Genomic DNA, 15,013 nt, shown 5'->3' with positions numbered 1-15,013 from the left:
TTGCATACAATGAGATTTCCTTTTATTGTAGAATCTGTTTATATCAGCATTCCACCATGTGGGTTATTTTTGAATTTGGCATTGTATTTATTTCAAAGGACAACAGATGTGGTTATGCTATACATCTCAACTATCCAGATTTTTGCAGAATGTCCATATTTTTGGTTTACTCCTCATAAAATTTGTGGTTTTATGGCAAATCACTGAGGACTGAAATCAGTAAATATTGGCATAATCAACATACATTTTTGTTTGAGACTATCCTTCAGAAAATGCATGCTGAAACAGATCATGTTATTCTAGCAACTGTCTAAGTTGATAAGAACAATATTTAAAATCTGTCCCTATTTTTTGGGCCTTTGCCAACCCCATCATTTTAGACTTTGTCCAGATTTCTTGAGCTATGATGGTTGAGAGGTATGGACTATGCAGCTATTTATATGTGCATACAATTTAAGTAAGCAGTGGGGTTATCAAGATGGAAAGGGCTTATGAATTCAGCCAGGTCATCAGTCAGATTTTAGAAGATTAGCCTTCACACAATCTCTGCATACCAAGGTAAAGAAAATTGCTTCAAACTTCAGTTTTATTGTGAATGTGAGTGATTTGTGGTCTGAATTACCCAGGGAGGAAGTTACCATTGGATGGGAGCAAAGCTGCTCCACACTGGTATGGACCAAATCCTGGATTTTGTCACCTCTGTTACAGAGAGTGTAAACTAACTGGTCCAGAGAGGTTTTATTGATGAAGTCTAAAAAAGAATGTATGGCTTCTCTTTGTGGTGTGTCTTTAACTTTTTCTAAAACAGGAAAAAGAAACCTTTTTAAAATGTTCACTGCTTATGGAGTGTTTACTCAACACATTGTAGGTACCTTATTCTTTATAACATTTAGATGTTCTCCTGTACTAACCAACCGCTTTCTGCTTTGCCAATCTAAAACATTTTTTCCATTTACATACATTGCACAACACATTTGTTTTCTTTCTTTGCAGCTATCATCAGTCCAACATTACATAAATTGCTCACTTCCTAACTTCCCTTAAACCTCACTCCTCTTCCTCCTGAACATTATTATGCAGGTATTGTTCCCACAGTTTTATTTTATTTCTATATAATATGCTTCTTTCCTTTTCCAAAGATCCTTCTTCTAGTTCTTGTTTCTCTTTTATAATATTCAGAATTTCAGATACAATTTGTTTAGACTTTGATTTTCATTGTCTAGTAATTGCGTTTTGTGGCAGCAAACAGAATTAAATGTGACAAGACATTACAATGTCTAGACAATTCAGATCCTGTATCCCAGCTGAAAAGACTCACATAATTAGTTAAAGCCATTTGCTCACTCAATATTTCTGACAGAGTACTCTATGGGGGAATTTTTAAAATCTGCCTACTCATTACATTCCCAAAATATATGTTCCCAGTTACTTCTTTCTTCCCCACCACACCTCCAATATTTGCTATCTACCTGAAGAAAAAATTTTTAAAGTTTGCTTGGGGTATACAAATACCTATGCAAATGCTTCCAAGCAAAAATCTTAAACCTTCTGGACTTAATTGCATACTTGGGAACCATATATATGCCCCCTCATTGTTTCATCATAAGTTAATTTTCCATTATCTCTTCTCGATATTTTCTAACTTAATCCACTTGATTGTTGTAGTTTTTGTGTAATATTTTATATGCCCTACTAATTTTCCTTTTTTAGTGGCAGCTTATGTTCTAGATTCAACTAAAAACTCTACCAGTGCAGGTCTTTCATATAAAATGTCCATATTCCTTTCTCTTTACTTATATTCTGATATCCATCACTGGCAAGGAAGGCAGTCTCTAGCCTGCAGTCTAAACATCTTCTTGGCCTCATCCCACTTTATTACCTTTCCCTCTCTTGCTATTTGATCCCAATGCCTTGGTTCCTTTGCCATTTTCCCCAGTAAATTGACTATTTTCTGTAACCCTACTTGCAATTGTCTCTCTTGGCAAAATCTCCTTTTCTCCATTCTCATGTCGCTTTGTTTTTAGAATACTTTCTGCTACTTTATGAATATAATTTTCTGTATGGTTGCTATTGTTTTCCTTAAGGATCTGCATACAAAATCCCACTCTGGCTTTATTTTTGAACTTCCCCCTACTTCATCATCATCCTTTTCCATTTTGAGTTATACCCTTCTACTTGTGTTATGCATATGAGCCTTACCCATGTAGCTCTAAAATATCCCTTTAAATCACTTAATCCTAAACCACATTGTTCTATTAGGATGATCAAAATATTTTATTTAAATCTTGCTTCCTTCCCCTCCCAGATAAATGTCTTCAGCTGTGTATTAATTATTGCCCACAAATTCTCTTCTGGTTGTTAAAATATGCCTAATCCATATTTAAAACTAAAGGGACTAAAATATTTTCAGTGCTTTGTAACTAAATATCTATATTCATAAACAAGCGCTTCCAGCCACCACAGCTTTCGTCTAAGATGTTGGTACTTTCCCTCCCTTTAAAATGCTGTTAAATAAAATCTTGCAAATCTTTATCACTTTCTTACCTCCTAACTTTCAGACTTCCACAGGAATACCATCTGTTCCTGGAGACTCTCCTGCTGATTGATTCACATCACTATTTTATCTCATCTCTTCTTATTTTAACTATTAGTTGTTGAGCCTTGTCCATCTCTAACCTTGGCATAATTAAGTCTTCCATAAATATTTCCATTTGTGCTCTTTCTTGATTTCCACATTTATCTGCTTTATACAAATTTCATAAAATGTCCAAAATATCTCTAATATGTCTTCAAGGTCTCTGATTATTTAGTTGTTTAACAGCAATCATTTTAAACTCATGCATATTATCCAAATAAACATTTATTTTTTTCTTTAACACTCTGCAGTTGTGTCTCTTCTTGTTCTATGAGATTCTCCTTTTTCTACAATAGTTTAACTTTTGTAGGGCCCTCTAAATAATTCCTATTACTTTTTAGCCATGTCTGCTTCTGTTTTATTTCTACCCTATTTTCTGTTTGTGCCACTCACTAGCTATCAATTCTGAAGACATTTCTGTCTTCTGTAATAACTCTTGAATAATTTCCACTAGTCGTTCCTAAAATTCCTTTCTTTGTAACATGTAGGGGGGAAAGAGACAGTCTCATTTAATGTTCTTACTGGTGTTCTTGCTATTGTTTATCTGTCAATATTTTCTGTACTCATTACAAGCATATGTTTCATAATTTTCCTATCTTACAAATTTCCTCATGTATAAGATGTCTTTGATGTCCCCACTGTTTTATTTAAAATATAGTATACCCAGTAATTCTACTCAAATCTGAGTTGCCTTGTATAATTTTTCAATTTGTCGTGTATAATTTTTCAATTTGTCTTAATAATTTCTTTGAAAGTAATGGCATCAGTACTGTATCTTACTGGGCAAGCCAAAAATAATATTTCACTTTTTTATTTACTGCTTGTTTCCTTTCATTGCTGTTCCTCAAAATTGATTGATAATGACTGTTCCTTTTATCTATAACTTCATTTAAATTTTCATTTATAAGGTCATTCTCATAACCTCTTTCTTAACAACAGATGAAGCTTTTTTCAGGAAATACACAAACTAGAGTATTTATTCCAAGAAAGAAGATTAGGTTCTGTAACATCAAGCCACTATAATACCCAGCAGTCATCCAGATATCTTCTCCATTATTCTAACTTATGCATATGGGGATTCAAGTGGGCATTGTGCATGTATTTGAATCCCAAAATATTCCTTAAAAATATCAGCATATGGGGACAAATGTATCTCCCATAGATGTAAAACTCATTTGCAAATAATGTTTCTGTATAATAGAACACATTTTTGGTAAAGGAAAGTTGCAAAAGTTTTATTTTATTTTTATTTTATTTATTTACACTTTGTTGATTGGGTTAATACCAAGAGGTTAATGACTTCTTTTCAGGGAGACATGAGTTTGTATTCATACTAACTAAGGGAAATTTGGCCAGAACCTTTCCTACTCTTTTTGATAAGTGCTACGGGATCTTTTACATCCACCTGAGCTACCACCAACTCAGGCAGATGGGGCCTCATTTTAACGTCTCATCTGAAGGATGGCAGTCAAAAGATCAGTTACAAAATCAGAAAAAAGAAGGGGAATAAAGTCCAGACTAGGAATAAAAATATCTAACAGCCTCAATATCCAAAAAAATGTAGAAAAGAAGTATAAAAAGAGGTTATATCTAAACACATTTGAATATCATTGGCAATAGGAATATTGTCCAGTTAAAAGAAACAGTGGTGCCTTTAATTCATGAGGAAATTAAAATTAGTGGTGGTTTTAAATAATTTTCAAGAAAGGAAGACAAAAGTTCTGTTAGGGACCTAATATCTGAAACTGTAGGTCACCCACGGTTACAGCACTGAAAGATCTTAGGTAACAAATAAAAATATTGCCTAGCAGCATCATCACCTGTCAGTTCTCAGTGTAAACTCAATGAAGTAACTGTCTTTTTAGCCCAAGTAGCAAGAAAAAGATACACCTAACATTCAAAATGTCCGGTTGGATCTAGAGGTAAATGGTAAAATATACATAGGGATAATTGGGACAGTGCTTCATTATGATATTCATTTTTATCTCTAACAACAACTGCCACACCTTTATGAGCTATAATAATGACCAAATTGCTTTGCCCAGCTAACCTCTGAAATTGGCTTTAATATGGGTCCTGCAAGGGGGTATATCTATATCTCCTTGCTTGTTCTGTTTAGCGATTCATGTTTTGATGGCTTGTGAGCGACATACCATGAGCTGTATATATAAAAATACAAAAAAAAAAAAACAAAAACAAAACAGACTGCTGCCATACATACACAAATACACAGATGCAAACACCACACACACACACACACACACACACACACACACACATATATATATATATATATATATATACATATATATATATATATATATATATATGTATATATATATATATATATATATGTATATATATATATATACATATATATATATATATATATATATATATGTATATATATATATATATATATACACACACACACACACACACACACACACACACACACACACACACACACACACACACACACACACACTCACACACACACACACACACACACATATATGAATTTATGGGTCTACTTCTAAATATTGTAATTCCACAATACCGAAGATCAGAATATCGAGGCGAAAATCACGAAAATGAAAATCCCAAACTACATAAGTATTCCCTGGGCAAGTAAACACTTGCCAAATGTGGGAATTATGCCTTCTCTCTCCACTGTAATGCAGTATATATAGTTAGGGGGGTTAGATAGTGCAGTATGATTTAAAGTTGTGTTACATGCAGGTCTAAAGATTCCTGGATTTTATTGTGGGAGAACACTGCATCACCCCATGTAATATCCTCACTGGTCAGATCAGGCAATAAAGCTACCTTCTTTGAAATAAAAATAAAATCTGAGACCCCAGCAAACCCTGGTACTTTTAGAAATTACTTTAAGACAAGCTTCCTATTATTAAGTGACAGCCTTGCAAAATATTCAAGCCTCCTCAAACCTCACAGAATTGTTCATGGAAACGCTGTACAATCATCTCAATAGCTGCCTCGAGGCAGCTGTATCTTTATTTATTTATTTTATTTATTTTTATTTATAATATAAATAAAATATAATATATATATATATATATATATATATATATATATATATATATATATATAAATAAAATTTAATTTAATAAAAATAAATAAATAAATGTACCTCTGATAACCCTCTGGAATTACCGTCAACTGTATCTCCCCCATGTATAAAATGAGTGGAAAAACAAATCGTATAGTCTAAACCAAAATCCAAGAAAAACGGCTGTGTCAGCGTACAGGGTGTATATCCAAAGTAGTTTTTATAGTAGTTCTTAGTGTAACTTATGCAATAAAAACTACTTTGGATATACACCCTGTACGCTGACACAACCATTTTTCTTGGATAACTCCCCCATGTATCAGTAGGGCACGGGTCCTCAATGCAATCTCCAAGGCTAACAACACTGCATCGGTGAGCCCTAATAATATACCAGGATACTTCCTTAATAGCATGAAACATGATCTATCAGGACCAAGCGTCCAGACAGGCATTGTGCCAAAGGAACAGAGGACTGAAATTGTCATCCCTCTGCACAAAGGCAGGCCATTCACAGACCTAGGTAACTACAGATCCATTCATCTGACTAGTCTGATATTCAAGGCCATAGAAAGAGTTACCATGTAAATAATAAACAATGACACAGGAAACCTTCTATCACTGGATCCAACCCAGTTTGATTTCATCAAGGGTAGGTTATGCCCCTCAGCCTGGTGGACTTCTTCAAGAAGGTTACCAAATCAATGGATGAGGGAAAAACAGTGGACACTACCTACCCTGGCATTGCACAAAATCACATTGGGATTCCATTAAAACTTATTTATTTTGTTCATCTTATTCTTATTATTTATTTATTTTTTTTTGCCATTGCTTCTTGCCTAAAGACCTGGCTGCTTCCTGCGTCAAAGGTAGCTCTCATTTCTCAAAGACTTTGCTCAGCTTTTATAAATGGTGTGTGCCATGGAATAGGGCTTGTGAACTACAGAATAGTGCCTAAATCTGTTTGTGATTCACAATGCAGTTTACACAATATTGTAAGACTCAAAGCTGGTCTTGCACCATTGTGCATCAGTAATATCCCAAGCCTAATGCCTGTACAAATGAATCCACCAACCAGGTGTACACAATACACAGAATTAGAACCATTGTAGTACTGACTGGTCCTAATGGGGTAACCTATGGGACAGCAGTGGTAGTCTGTGGAATTGTACTACACTTATTGGTGCAATGATTCCCCTTTCTCTACTAGTAGGCAACAAAACATACAATGCTGAGCAGTAGACCAGAGCAGACAAAAAAAAAACCTCTGTAGTTTGGTGGGAAAATCCCTTACAGCAACAGTGCTCGTTACAGTGCAGGCAAACTTACTGCCTTACACTAACACACCTGACCCATCCTCATGATGCATTATCATGTATTTATACATATCTGTTTGGTAAGGCATACTGTAAAATGTAAGCTGCATTGGTTCATTGCACTGTATAGCAATGTCAGGATACACAGCACTGCTGGAAATCCAGAGCATGGGAGTACCAGCAGTGCTTTAGAGCGACCAAAGTGCCTATTGGCCATTCAAGAAAAGAGGATGGAACTCTGTCCTCAGGGACTACCATGATTCATGTCTCTACATCACAGCAGTCCCTAGTGGTGTACTGAACATAGAGTGCATGATGCTTTTACACATTTGTGTTCTTTGTTGAAGAATCCCAAGTCCCATATTTTGAGTCTTTTTTGCTAGCTTCAAGTTGTAACTCTCCAACATATCTTTCTACCTGCAGACATTGAAAATAGGTACAAAGGCCTTTGAAAGGTAGGTATATCCATCCAAAAATTTGGACATCTGATTAGCATAAGATTTGAATACCAAAAAGCACATATCTCTTCTCACCTCCAAATAGGAATGTATGATATGACTCAGAAATACATGTTTACAAAACAGAGCAACAAAAATGATGGAAAAATATAAGCACATTATCAAAGAGACAGGGTTAATTCTGTTGACGTTAGTGAACTGTATTGCAAAATTCTACTACACAAGGTAATTTACATTTGCTTCTGAACAAAGGAGATATAAGATGTGCGCCCTCTTTATTTAAATTCTTGTTGCCACTAATATGTTGGTCATGTACTGTGTTGGTCATGTCTATGTAGTAGACAGCTTCAAAAATAATGCATGCTGAGGAGGTTTTAAAAAATTATGTGAAGAGGTAAATCAATCCTGAAAATAAGAACATATTTCCAAAAATAGGTACATCATATGCATACCTTTCAAACTGCAGACATTGAAAATATTAACAAAAGCCCCTGAAAAATATGAATATCCAGCTAAAAATGCTTCCATTAGAAATGTGGGATATGACTCAAAAGTCCATGTAAAAAAACAGAAAGTGACAAAAAACAGGAAAAATATATGCACACTATCAAAGAGATAGTGTAAAATGAGTAATCTTTGAACTGTATCACAAAATTCTACCACACATGGTCATTTATTTTTGATTCAGAAAAAGGAAAATGTAAGATGTGTGTCCTCTTTCTTTAAATTATTGTTGCCACTTGTATATTGGCCATGTAGTTTGGTTTTCTGTCGACTACACAGCTTCAAAAAATCACACTTGATGAGGGGGATTCAGAAAATTGTGTGAAGGGGTAAATCTAGCTTGAAAATAGGGAAATACTTCCAAAAACAGGGATGCCCTAAATCTGACCTGAAAATAGGAATATTGCTCCAAAACAGGGATAGCTGAGAGGTCTGCTGTACAGTACAAAAGCTAGTGTGCTCTTCATTAAAAAAAAAAAAAAAAAAAAAAAAAAAACTTTAGCTGCTACACTGTGGCTTGCTGGAGTGCTTCTTTATAAAAGGAACTTGCTAGCGCTTGCCAGGAGAAATTTGATTGGAGTCCACCATAAGTATTAGCACCCTGCGATGTGACAACATTAGTTTCTATACTGCCTTTTGATAATGTTGTGACTTTTTATACAGCCTTTGAGTGGCTTAAACTGCCCACTGATTGGGATTGTGTTTGGTGCTCTGTAGCTCACAGGTACTGCAACTTTAGTCCACGCTATAGTTTTACATTTGTAGTTGTTAGCCACTTCTAAGACTCTAGTTGCCTGCATTTAATTTTCTCAAGAACAGATCAATGATCTATGATTTATCACATGTGCTCCTAGAATAGGCTACTTTTTTTTATTTTGTGTTCATACAAGTTTGTAGTTTAAATGTATTATGAAAGAGTAAATGATTATTTTTACATTGTATGCATTTTTGACTAAGCCTGAATGCTGTTTAGTAAATACGAACAAGGACATATTTTTAACTATTGTCCAATATTGATTGAAAGCATTCTGTTTTCCTAAGAGAAAATCTAATCAGAGATAGTTGTTTACAAGCTAATTTGCTAGACATTTTATTACTACTGTTTGTCAGTCCCGTTGATCAATCCTGTCTAAGTAGTGTTTTTTTGTATCCTTGCTCTCACTTCCCCATACTTACTGCTGAAACCCACCTTTCACCCCCACACTTAAATATCTGCATTATGATTTTGACAACACCCACATTTTATGTATTGTGTGTGATGTACAATTGTTAAGCATCTTCCTCCTTGGTCTCTTCAGTCTCTCTAAACCATCATATCTCCAGCCACTGCCATTTTAGTCTGGTTCTGCTATTTGTATTTTGGTTCCAATTTCTATGTATTCTCTTTTTTGTTGTTTCTTGATTCAGGCGACCTTATACTTATTTCAGTACTTGCACACATACTGTTCCCTTTAAGTGTGCACATCTCTTTAGTCTGTTGATTGGCCTCCTATACCAAGTGGCAGGTGAATTTGCTTGCTGCTAGCCCCTCTTTTTCCCCTTTTATTTCCCAAGCTTTAGCCCAAGGGTGAAAGCTAGGGCTTTTATTTGATTGGGCCGCACTTCTATCATAGGGAAGTATTCTCACATATAGGTGCACTATGTTTCCCTTATTCTGGTAATCAACATGGTGCTCAGCCTTTACCTTATCACCTCCAAGCTTTAGCCCAAAGATGAGTTAGGAGTTTTGCTTCAGTACTGTAGCTCTCTGTATGATGAAAATGTACGAATGTACCAGCTTGCTGACATTCTTCAGGTGAGAGATAGGTATGTCTCAGCAATTGCTTCGGAGGAATTAAATCTCCTCCCAGATTTTTGATATAATATATGTTATACAATGCCCTGCTTGCTATAACTTCACTTTACCTGCATTGTTCTGACTCCTTTTCTCTGTGTTACTTCTTCTTTCCTAACAAGTACTACACTTTGCTTTTGTCCAAATGTCACTCCACATTTTATCCTCTTCCTCTTTAACAACCTGACTTATTTATGTGCATGATTGTTTACCACCCTTTCTAGTTATTGTTAAATTCAACACTCTCTAAACTTTTTTCCTCCTACATCAGAGATTTCTCATGTCTTTAATTGTAACATATCGCAACTCATAGTTTACCTTTAGAAATTTCATAATTTCATCTCTACAAATGCCTGATTATTTGTTAATCTAAATTACTTATTGGACATATAATTCAACCCTTATCCACATATAATGGCAAGCTACTTGGTCCATTTTCCTTTTATTACCAATCTGCATCAATATTTGCCTTCCTCTTATATTTCTGATCTTACTCAGGCCTAAAGGTAGCCCAGATTAACTGTGGAGCTTTAACAAGTTGAAATATACCTGAGGCTAGAACCTTGAACAGTTCAGGCATATTATTGATCTCTGAACAATAGTTTTAGCTATTCTATACTCTCTCCTCATCTGTAATTGATACCTGTCAAGCACTGAAACCTGTCAAACTGCAACTACCTGAGTTTGAGATGGATGTCTAAGACTGCATAGTAGCTGTATATTTTGTGCCTGCATAATTGAATAATTAGTCAAGTGATACACCATGGAATTCCCTACTATGTGGACTGCTATATCTGATTACTAACTCCTTCAGTGTTATGTTATGCTGCAACAATTACTTTCCAATCATTCTAATTCTGAAATGCTGTTTCTACTTTGATAAACTCTTTAAAACTGTGCAGAATTACAGTAGAGTAAATGATTGTTAGGTTTGCATTATCTACTCAGTCCTTACATGGGACCAAACTATAGACTTGAAATACATATATTGCATGCAGTTAACACTGTTTAGTGCATCTAGCCTGTATATTTCTATTATGTTCCCCCTCATTTATACTTCTGTTTCACTCTCTTTAGTCTTACAGTCCATTCCACACTATTGAACAGTCCCATCCCAGTGGAAGTTTTTGTGCTCCCAGCAACAATCCGTAAAGGTTGGGAAAAACTGTAAAGCACCACCAGAAACATCCTTTAATAAAATAAACTTGTATGTTCACTACCTATAGCATTTTACATGTCCCACTCTTAATAATCTAGCTGTGGTTAGTAAACTAAAGTGTTGCTGCACACCTCACTAGGGATGATAGCTGTTTGGCTTTTTCAGTCATTCTGGTTGTTTGGACTAGGCTCTGTCCCCTTCCCTCATAGACAATCAAAGACCCTACCTTCAACCAGTTATTTTTTCCCAGTAAATATCAATGTATACAAATCTTTTTTCGCAGTAGTGGAATTATAGCTTACATTATTTCTCTTTCTTGAAAGGAATTTTCTGATTGTTTCTTGTTTTCCTGGGTTCCAGGTTCCTACCCACTCTGTTCACCCTCACTGCGCTTGGGCTTCACTCAGCTCCCCTACCCCCATTCCCACCCACCCCTTCTTTCCTTACATTGATAGTTCCATAGCCATACCTCTCATCTGAATTTCCAATCAAATTACACCATCCAATACAACTCATCCTTGCACTTCCTCTTCAGTTCTTTCCCACTTCCTTTCTACCACTAGTCAGAAAATCCACACACCTCTCCAGAACCCCCCTCACTTCTTTTTACCACTACAGTAAAAAAAAAACTAAGCCATAAGTCATAGCTAAAATGCCTGCCATTAAAAAACCTCCTAAAATAAACAGCCCCAAGGCCTACCAACTCTCTACTAAAGTATTAAACCAGCTACTCTTATTCATTGCCTCACTAAGCTTACTAATATTAGCAGCCTATGGTACCTCTTATCATTCCATTCTTTTCAAACCTCCCCCTTCCCACTCATCCTCTAACAACCATCCCCTACCACCCACCACCCAATCTAGTAAATATCCCGAAATGTAGTTCCACCTTCAATAACCCAACTTTAAACCAAGCAAAGATTTCACTTCATTCCCATTCTAACATACCCCGTATCTCCCAGAAATATGATAAAACATTATCAAGTTGTTGAAATTTGTGGTCAACATAGCATTAAAGCTAGCCCTTGGTGGGGGACATACATCCAAACCCCGGCCCAGCCTGCAAACCTTCCAACTTAGTCTCACAATCTGGTACACATTTAAACAGTAACCAGGCATCAGACATTCCTAATAGGGACAAAGCTGATATCCTAATACTGAATATGAATATAAGAAGTATAAACAATAAAATCCACAAACTCCACACTAATGTCTCCCTTTTATCCCTTGACAATGTACTTCTTACAGAAACCTGACTAAGCCTAACAGCAATAGTAATGAAATACTTCCACCAGGTTATAACATTATATGATCAGACAGAATAAATAAAAAAGGTGGTGGTGTAGCCCTACTCTTTAAAAACCACCTCTCAATAGAAACACTAGCTGAAAAAACCTCTAAACCTTAAAAATGCTGAAACAGTATTTGCCAAACTGAACATTAACCTCAAGAAACATATATACATAATATGTACCTACATGCTACCAGGGGGCAATATCCAGATGCTAGAAAATATATTACAGTGGTGTAACAAAATCTTACCTCAGTAAACACTCTTTATGGGAGACCTCAACATCTATTGGTTAGACTGCAGCTCTCCAAACCCCCAAAACTGCATTAACCTATATGGCTTCTCTCAACTCATCCAGTCATCCACTAGGGTTAATAAGCCATCTAACAAACACTCCACTCTAGACTGGATATTAACAAATAGTCCAGACCTCTGTTCCTACTCTGGTTGTCTGCCAGATAGTCTCAGTGATCACTATCCAACATATTTAGTCAGGAAAATAATAAATCCAACTAAACAACCCACTCTACTACAAATAAGAAAAAAAAAAACAACTAAACCCCAAACAAATTTATACAAATACTTAAACATTGTAATTGGACAGCAATGAAACAGCTACCCCTACAGGAAGCTGTTGACTATTTCAACTCCACCCTCCTTTCCATACTAAACTGTCAAGCTCCCAGCAGATACATATGTGTTAAACCTAACTATGCCCCATGGCTAAAAAAGGAACACCATCACTTCTTAAAACTACAGATAAGGCCTGGCCAACCTGGAAAACAACTAGGTCCCAACTCACTTTACAAACATCAGGAACTTAGAAATAAATCAAAAAGCAAATTAAATTAGACAAAGTAAATTACTACACCAAAATTCAATCTAAGCACCATAAAAACCCACAAAAATTCTGGTCTAAAATAAACAGTATCCTTCTATCAGACAAAACCAGTACACCCCTCCTGCCACTACTAATAACTCAGACAATATTGATACTCAATTTAATAAATATTTTACTGAAACCGCCCTAGCACTGTCAAATAATCCCCTCACCTATCAAACTTTCCATTTCCACTCCCAACATTCAGTCTACCTTCTCCCTGCAAGCTGTAGCCACAGACACCATCATAAAACTACTGAAAAAATTAAAACCTACTACTCTAGCTGCAGGCAACCTGCCTGCAGAATACCTAAAGCTAAGAGCAGACAGCATAGCCTACCCTATATCAATACTAATCAATGGATCCATAGCTGAACATCAAGTCCCTCCCATTTAGAAAACCTCTTACACTATTCCCTTACATAAAGGTGGCTCATCAACAGACTTTGCTAACTACCATCCAATTGCAATATTATCCCCACTATCTAAAATTCTGGAGAGAGTAATTCACATGCAAGTTACTGACTATCTGCTTACTAACAAACTCCTAACAAACACCAAGCACTGTTTTCAACCACTCCATAGCACAGCAACCTCACTCTAATGTCATTTACTAATACTGTCAACTATTACAGGAACAACAATAACTATGTTATCTTCTATCTTCCTTGACCTGTCAAAAGCCCTTGATATGGTTTCACATACTAAACTTCTAAATGTCCTCTTTGATCTAAATCTTTGTAATTATATACCTTGCCTGGTTCCAAGATTACCTCACAGGACATCAGCAAACAGTTGCTTGGTAACAGACCCTATCAGCCCTTTTGCCAGTAACCCTAGGAGTTCCCCAAGGGTCTATCTTAGGCCCACTTCTATTGTCGATATTTACAAATAACCTCCACTTGTCACCCCCTCAGGCTTCTCTCATCCAATATGCAGAAGGCTCGACAGTGATATGTGCTGCACCCGCTCTAGTAGAACTTCAGAATCTAACACAAAAAGCCTTTTTTTTTTGCAGTTGAGTCATGGCTGATAAATGCTCAATTAATCCTAAACCATAAAAAACAAACTTATGGTCTTCTATCTTAGTAAAACTGCCTCTCCCACTAACACATTTAACATCTCTTCTCTCAACAACACCATCATAACACCATCTCCTCACACCAAGTTGTTAGGAGTAGAAATCAACTGCAAACTTAAATACAATATTCATATTTCCCAGACTGTAAAAAACTCTGTAAAAAACTTGGTAGTCTACAAACACTACTTCATTAAGAATACCAAGATTGGCATTGCTCAAATCCACTTAATCTCAACACTATTGTATACACCCCCATACTCACTAACCTTAAGAAATCTGAGATACAAAAACTTGAATCCTGTTAGAATAAAACTGACAGATATGCTGCAGACTTACCAGCTAGATCCTACCATCGCCTTGCACTCAAGCAACTCAACTGGTTAGAGTTCTCCCAACTCCTGCATTACACACAGTTAACAATGGCCCATGAAATCCTCTTTGATCCTGTAAAAACACTTGCCTACAAACAATTCGTCAACCCTATGCCACCAACAGAGCATTACACTCCACCAAGAAACACCATACAAACACCTATGTATCCAAAAATCAAGCAGGTGATTTCCTCTTCGCAAGCTACATAGAAAAATGTGGAATGAACTGCTAGAAAACATTACTACCTCTGCATCCCTAGCTCTATTCAAAACAACTCTAATAAAACACCTCTTAAGCAAATGGCTGTGTATCTAGCCCTGCCACTACCTCAATATAACCTATAGGTCTTGCTAGCCTCATACCTTCCTCAGCATATTCTAGCTGCTACTTGCTTACCATAAACTCTCAGTATT

This window comes from Protopterus annectens, chromosome 2.part0, assembly GCF_019279795.1.
Source record: "Protopterus annectens isolate FY-2018-M chromosome 2.part0, PAN1.0, whole genome shotgun sequence".
Lineage (NCBI taxonomy): Eukaryota > Metazoa > Chordata > Ceratodontiformes > Protopteridae > Protopterus > Protopterus annectens.
This window is presented reverse-complemented; position numbering follows the sequence as displayed.